Below are 8,076 nucleotides of genomic sequence, written 5' to 3' on the forward strand. Positions count from 1 at the left end.
CGATGTGGTGGTGTGGTACGGTGTGTATTAACCCTCTGTGTCCCGGCCTGGCCTGTGTGTAGGTGTCAGGTAACGGTCAGCTKAACACAGAGAAGGCTCTGAAGCTCTTCGCTCAGCTCATCAACAACAAGGTGTTCCTGCTGACCTTCATCAGGACTCTGGAGCTCCAACGCTCCTTCTCCATGCGCGACCGCGGCAACGTGGCGTCGCTCATCATGACGGCGCTGCAGGGCAAACTGGAGTACGCCACCGACGTGCTCAAACACCTGCTCTCTGACCTCATCGACAAGAACCTGGAGAGCAAGAACCACCCCAAGCTGCTGCTGCGCCGGTAGGAGACACACACACTGCTACACACACACACGTGCATACACACACAYKCGCGCTCTAGGCACACATTACGCGTACACACAAATACTCACTCACACAACTGCTATGGGCGTACTGGAAGGGGAAGAGATAGTGGAGGTTGAATGGGAGGATGCTGATGAAAGATGCATGCCTTAAGGAGGGGACCAGAATGATGCATTCATCTACCAATTGTATTGATTCCATTCATCAAGATAATAAGTACTTCATTTACAATGGCAAGACATTCATTTGATCAACAATGACTTATCTTGTGTAGAAATATCCTTTGAATTCTCAGCAAAGATGGGAAGAGAGTTGTACCAATTGAGGGTTTCATTTGGGGCTGTTTGCTACAGTAGGAAAATAACGRGAAATGTAAATTATTAKGTGGATTATAATTAGTGGACATTTTTTGTAGGGTTTGATACATTTTTCGGGAAGGAAAGTCAAGTCTGAAATGTTAGAGTGGAAATTGCAAACTTCAGAAGCCTTTTTGAGGCTCAAATACACTATGTTTTACATTTCCTGCATTGCAGTAAAGTTCTTCTTCAACAGGGTGATCACATTATCATCTCTCCCTCTTYCTCGCTCTCTCTCCTTCCTTCATCTCCCTCTCTCTCCCTCTCTCACTCCCTCCCCCTCTCTTTCTTTCTCTCTCTCTCTCTCGCTCTCTCTCTCTCCCCCCCCTTCTCTCTCCCTCCTCTTAGTCTTGGAGTCCACAGTTGTACCACTGTCAGTCTCACTTATCCTCTAAACTCTTAAACGCTGGCTCCTCATCAAACATTCAGCAGCAGCCCAACTTCTGTCTCCTATCTAGATTGTTTTCCGCACGACTCAGGCCGTTGTGCTGAATCTTTTAGCGTAATGGCTGCCATCTTAGCAGGTGACCAGGTGACCATCCCCTGAGCACTCAGCTCCTGTTCTCTAGCCCAGCAGTGTGAGAAGGACACAAGGACTGGCCTCCTCATGTGACAGACTATTCTTAATCCAGACTCCAATACTAATTGTCCACGATGTTCAGTATTGTTAATAGTCACAGTGAATAAATGGGAGAGAAAGGATAGGAGAGAGGCTACTGACAATCAGAGGTAAATAGACCTGGATAATGTTTTAAACACGCCATGCCACAGCTGCCCTGTAGTTTCCATCATCTCCCGTCATTAGGAACACAACGCATTAATCCACAGGTCCTGCTGGTCTGGCCTTCAGACATCAACATTCATTTTGTTTCTTAACATAACGCTCCCTTTCTTCAAAATCATTTTTAGGATTACCGTTGGGACACGCTGCTTCTTTTCTCTTGACGTTTTTCTTGTGGCTTATTGTGGCACACGGACGGTTGGCACGAGACACAGAGAGAAACCCTCTACCTCGTAGTGAAATGGAGCTTCTCTGTAACCCTCAGTGATTGTTGGTGTTGTCATTACTGGGGGGATGGGGGTTGCCTAGGCTTTGTTTTGGTTCTCCTGTTTAATTGTCTTTGTTCTGCTCTGATGGCAGCTCATCAATTAGCAGCTGATAACAGGATGGCTGGGCCTGTTATTGTGTTTAGGCCTGAACCCTCTCTACCTATTCATGAATTAGTCCAGCTCTGCCTTCCACCTCTTTCTCTCCTGATGTCGTGTCTGTCTGTGTGCCAGCTGGCACCCTATTTCCTATGTAGTGCACTACTTTTGACTGGAGCCCGATGGACTCTACATAGGAAATAAGGGTTTGGGACGGACTGTACTGTTCTGCATATGACTGTACATCTCAGAGTGGGAGGGACAGTAGACAGCTTGGTGAGCCTCCGGGAGGGCCATAGGGAAGTGCATGAGTAACATGTAATGTCTTGGAGGCCTTTAGCAGAGACTCCTGATGGGTTCTTGGGAAGTGGAGACGAAAAACGTTGCACCTCTATGCCGGTGTCCCGAATGGCTCTATACAGAGTGGCGTTTGGACGCAGCCTATACGGCGGCGTACTGTACAGTATCTGAGGCAGCAGGAGAAGCACTATCAGGGACTCGCTAGTAGTGCATGACGGTGCAGTATGAATTATCAGTGACTGTAACAGCACCGGACCTGGGCTACACGGTCAGGGGAGAGAGCCACCACACATACAGGAAGTTACCCGGGTGACTGAGCCTACAGCTTCCTGGTTCTGTCTCATACATATTACATATAACATATAACAGGGTCACATCGTGGTGAGTTTTGAGCGCGCCGGCTGAATGGCTCTATCTGCTACCCACACACACACACACACACACACACACACACACACACACACACACACACACACACACACACACACAACACACACACACACACACACACACACACACACACACACACACACACACACACACACACGCATTCTGCTACAGCGAAGCATTTTCTGTAGTACTCACAGTAGAATGTCCATAATATCCATAACAGGGATCCTGTAGATATTTGTGTATATGGGAGCTGTAGAAAGAACAATAGCTGTCCCCATGCTTTAGCCGGTTGTGGCTATCAGTCCATATATATGGGAAATATATTTCAAGATATATTTGAGCCAAATGTTTTCTCTGCATGTCTGTGTCCATATAGTTTAGTTAGAGTAGGATATTCGGAACATGTAGCGTTGAGTCACTAGACACTAAAAGCATAAACACACATGCATACATACTTTAAAAGCAGGTAGGATGAGCAAAGCAAGACAATAATTAGCTAATAATATTATCCACCGATAATACACACTAAAGAGACATACAGGATGAAGATATATAGTAGCAGGTACACACCTTAGACAGCACTGCCCGAAGGCATTCCCACACGTCATGGCAGTATGTTTGTGTGTGTGCGTGCGTGTTTGCGTGTGCGCATGCGTGTTTGCGTGTGCGCATGCGTGTTTGCGTGTGCGCATGCGTGTTTGCGTGTGCGAATGCCTGTGTATACGTGTATGTGCACTCAACGCGTGTGTCCGCTGAGCGGGTGTGTGTGTTGACCACAGACTCTACCGGTGTGGGAGTGAGGCAATAGTGGGGTAGCTATGTGTCAGGGGGGGCTGGGGGCCCATGGGCGAGGAGGGCAGGAGGGCTTCTCTCTCAGACAGGTCAGCAATAGGATCTGATTGGACCTTTTTAAATCATTGGGGTGGTCTCCAGGTGATGATGGAGTGCCACGCTAGCTTTTGGCCCGTTCCACCRCAGAGAGAGAGAGAGAGGATAGCGAGAAGGGGGGGTGAAGAGAGTGAGAGGCAGAGTGAGAGAAAAGAAGCAAAAGGGAGAGGAGGAGTATGGAGAGGGAGATTGGGGAGAGAGAGATGAAAGCAGAGGGTGAGAGGCGGAGGAAGGGGAAACTAGGAGAGGGAGGAAACCGATGGGCACCAGTCTTGGCAAGTGTGATCTTGTGTGAAAGGTGTTTTGGGGTTACCAGGGTACATTAGACATGCAACACGCCTGTTCACACCGTAATTAGCATTTACTCTGCTCTCTCTCTCTCTCTCTCACACACACACACACACACACACACACACACACACACACACACACACACAAACCTCTTTCTCTTTAAATAAAGACGAGCATCACATCAATAGGTCAATCATTTACTAACTGCTAGTATGTTACTATTTCACCTATTCTTCATAGATGTATAAATGATAGACGATAAGAACTGTTCGAACAAAGGTTCGTTAACCTTATATTCACCCTGTTACTACAACTGAAATATAATTCTACGTATTGATCTTAGGAATAGGCTACTGAACATTGGTACATGTCTCTTAGGGAAGGAAAGAGCAGGAGCTCAGTGAGTAAAGGTGATTAATGGGATTCACTGTGGTGGAAAAACCAACCATGTTGGATATTATGGGGAAAGTCAACAGAATGTACAGACACACACACACACACACACACACACACACACACACACACAGAGAGGAGATATACAGTTGAAGTCGGGAAGTTTACATATACTTAGGTTGGAGTTATTTAAAACTTGTTTTTCAACCACTACAAATTTCTTGTTAACAAACTATACTTTTGGCAAGTCGGTTAGGACATCTACTTTGTGCATGACACAAGTCATTTTTCCAACAATTGTTTACAGACAGATTATTTCACTTATAATTCACTGTATCACAATTCCAGTGGGTCAGAAGTTTACATACACTAAGTTGACTGTGCCTTTAAACAGCTTGAAAAATCCAGAAAATGAGGTCATTCTTTAGAAGCTTCTGATATGCTACTTGACATCATTTGAGTCAATTGGAGGTGTACCTGTGGATGTATTTCAAGCCTACCTTCAAACTCAGTGTCTCTTTGCTTGACATCATGGGAAAATCAATTAAATCAGCCAAGACCTCAGAAAAATTGTTAGACCTTTACAAGTCTGGTCACCAAAAATAGAACTGTTTGGCCATAAATGACCATTTTATGTTTGGAGGAAAAAGGGGAGGCTTGCAAGCCGAAGAACACCATCCCAACCGTGAAGCACGGGGGTGGCAGCATCATGTTTGGGGTGCTTGCTGCAGGAGGGACTGGTGCACTTCACAAAATAGATGGCATCATGAGACAGGGAAATTATGTGGATATATTGAAGCAACATCTCAAGACATCAGTCAGGAAGTTAAAGCTTGGTCGCAAATGGGTCTTCCAAATGGACAATGACCACAAGCATGCTTCCAAAGTTGTGGCAAAATGGCTTAAGGATAACAAATTCAAGGTATTGGAGTGGCCATCACAAAGCCCTGACCTCAATCCTATAGGAAATGTGTGGGCAGAGCTGAAAAAGTGTGTGCGAGCAAGGATGTCTACAAACCTGACTCAGTTACACCAGCTCTGTCAGAGGAATGGGCCAAAATTCCCCCAACTTATTGTGGGAGCTTGTGGAAGGCTACCCGAAACATTTGACCCAAGTTAAACAATTAAAGGCAATGCTACCAAATACTAATTGAGTGTATGTAAACTTCTGACCCACTGGGAATGTGATTGAAATAAATCATTCTCTCTACTATTATTCTGACATTTCACATTCTTAAAATAAAGTGGTGATCCTAACTGACCTAAAACAGGGAATTTTTACTAGGATTAAATGTCAGGAATTGTGACAGCAGACATTAACTCCTGTCTAAGGTTATATTATGAGTGCAATGGGGTGGGTGGCTATGTACTCATCCCTGCCAGTGGCCTTATGTTATTATAGTTTCACAGTAGCAGAAACTACAAGCCCATTGTCCACTCAGTAATCTAACTCCACGTGTTTCACCATGTAACCATTTGACCAATACAAAGGAGCCAGAGAATAGCTTCCATGAATGGCCCAGAGGCACAGGCAAGAGTAAGGCGACAAGCCAARGTCACGGCTTTATATACGGAGTCTATTCATACTTCCATGTTGTTTTGAGGATCCTTTTCCATTCTGAGAGAATGCGCTCCAAATCAATACTTTAGGTCTAAAGGTTTTGTTCCCCTCCCTGACTGTAGTGGAGTCTTTCTACCTGTGAGTCTACAGAACATTAGATTGATTCCCCCTAAGGGCTTTCTGAACATGGTATCTATGTTTTGACAACCTGCCGACTTCAACCTACTTACTTTCCCATTTCAATGTGTTTATCTGCTTTCAAACCTTTTAGTGAGACTCTGTGACTCAGTTTTTTCATATTGCTCTCTTTCGCGTTCTCTGTCTCTTTCTCTCTCGCGTTCTCTCCATCACTTCACCTAGCTCTAACCCTTTCCGTCTTCCTTTAGAGACATCCTTCATGAGGCTTGTGTACTCATTAATGATCCCCTACCTGCGTGCACCGAGCTCTCACTCCATCCCCTGTCCCTCTCTCTTTTGTAGAGCTTTCTGTTTTCTCTCTCGTTGTATATCTCTCTGTCTCTCTCCCCCGTCTAACAAATTAAACGACAGAGCAGTAGCTAGTTTCCAATCGCCTTCAGTCTTTTTCTCCTCTGTGTTTTTCTAATGAGATTCCTGTCCATGCGTTGAGCTGCTAGAATGGGTTATTAGGGACCTGGAATGTTGTGTATATGCGCCATCCCATTGTAAAGACATTCTACTGCTGATCTGCCCCCCTCAAACTATTTGCCAGCATTAGGCCCCAGTCTTAATGCACTGTAGGATAATGAAAATCCTGATGTTCATTAATGAAACTCAATTAAAAGAACGAGGGAAGTGGAGATAGGGGGAGGGGGAAAAGGCCCCCCGTTCAAAAGCCTTTATTTCACTTTCCTTCCACGGGGACTTGCTGAGCTTATTAAAATGCCTAATCGCTTCCATTAACTTCTTCGAAATGGAGGAGGGGCTGTGACTTATGGAGGGAAATGTGCACCTTGTCCAAAAACAAAATGTGTGTTGTTTTTTCCCCAGCTTGGAAACAGAGTATGGAGGGTCCGTATAATTGTGGAGGATGACGGCTTAGTGGAGAATAGTAGTTGAGATGAGAGAGGCAATAGGTGGATGCATGTGCGTGTATAGAAGAGGACACAATCACTCACTCCTTCAGACGTAAGTATGGCCTTTTCCTGCTCATCCTGCAGCTCAAATGGGGTGAATAAAACTCCACCTTCCTGCTGCAGCACACTTCAGTAGTCACTGAAGTCCTCCATCTACTGCAGTGGTCTGCTGCAGTCATGAGGAAACAGCCTCCAGCAGTTAGGAACCACACCTCGACCACACGTTACACCTGTTCACATGGGAATAACTGAGCGAGCTGGCTTGTCATTGTGTGGAGAGAAGACCATCGAGACGACGGTCTAAACGTGTCCACTTTCTGTGACTGGGGAAACGAGAGGCTAGAGGTTATCTCCATAGTGGTCGAGGTGTGGTCGAGGTGGTGGTTGAGGTGTGGTCGAGATGTGGTCGAGTGTGGTCGAGGTGTGGTCGAGGTGTGGTCGATGTGTGGTTGAGGTGTGGTGCGGGGTGTGGTCGAGATGTGGTTGAGGTGTGGTCGAGGTGTGGTCGAGGTGTGGTTGATGTGTGGTTGATGTGTGTTGATGTGTGGTCGAGGTGTGGTTGATGTGTGGTTGATGTGTGGTCGAGGTGTGGTTGATGTGTGGTCGAGGTGTGGTTGATGTGTGGTTGATGTGTGGTTGAGGTGTGGTCGAGGTGTGGTCGAGATGTGGTTAATGTGTGGTCGAGGTGTGGTGATGTGTGGTGAGGTGTGGTTGATGTGTGGTTGAGGTGTGGTCGAGGTGTGGTTGATGTGTGGTTGAGTTGTGTGTTTGATGGTGGTGTGAGGTGTGGTCGGAGGTGTGGTCGGTATGTGTGGTCGAGGTGGTGAGTGCGATGTGTGCGATGTGTGGTCGATGTGTGGTCCGATGTGTGGTCGATGTGTGGTGGTCGAGGTGAGGGGGGGGGGGGGTTTTGGGGGTTTTTTGGGGTGGGGGTTTTTCGCGGCGGGGGAAAAGTTGGCGGGGGTTTGGGGGTGTTTTTTTTTTTGGTGGGGTGGGGGGGTTTTGGTCCCCGCCGCGGGACATGGAGGTATCGATGGTTTTTTGGGGGGGGGGTTTTTTTTTTTTTTTGGGGGGTTTCGGCCGCCCGCCCCCCCCCCCCGCCCCGCGCCGCCCCCCCCCCCGCCCGCCCTCCGGGGGGGGGGGGCGGGGGGGGGGGGGGGGGGGGTGGAGGTGTGGTCGCGGTGTGTCGATGTTGTGGGTCAGATGTGTGGTGAATGTGTGGTCGAGGTGTGGTCGAGGTGTGGTCGAGGTGTGGTCGAGGTGTGGTCGAAGTGTGGTCGAAGTGTGGTCGAGGTGGGTT

The 8,076-nt window shown here is 47.2% G+C and overlaps 1 pseudogene; it reads left to right on the forward strand.

Moving 5' to 3' along the window:
- LOC111976302 (plexin-A2-like) overlaps positions 1-8,076 on the forward strand; it is a 271,282-nt pseudogene that overhangs the window by 235,318 nt on the left and 27,888 nt on the right.

Source organism: Salvelinus sp. IW2-2015, linkage group LG17 (genome assembly GCF_002910315.2).
Source record: "Salvelinus sp. IW2-2015 linkage group LG17, ASM291031v2, whole genome shotgun sequence".
Taxonomy (NCBI): domain Eukaryota; kingdom Metazoa; phylum Chordata; class Actinopteri; order Salmoniformes; family Salmonidae; genus Salvelinus; species Salvelinus sp. IW2-2015.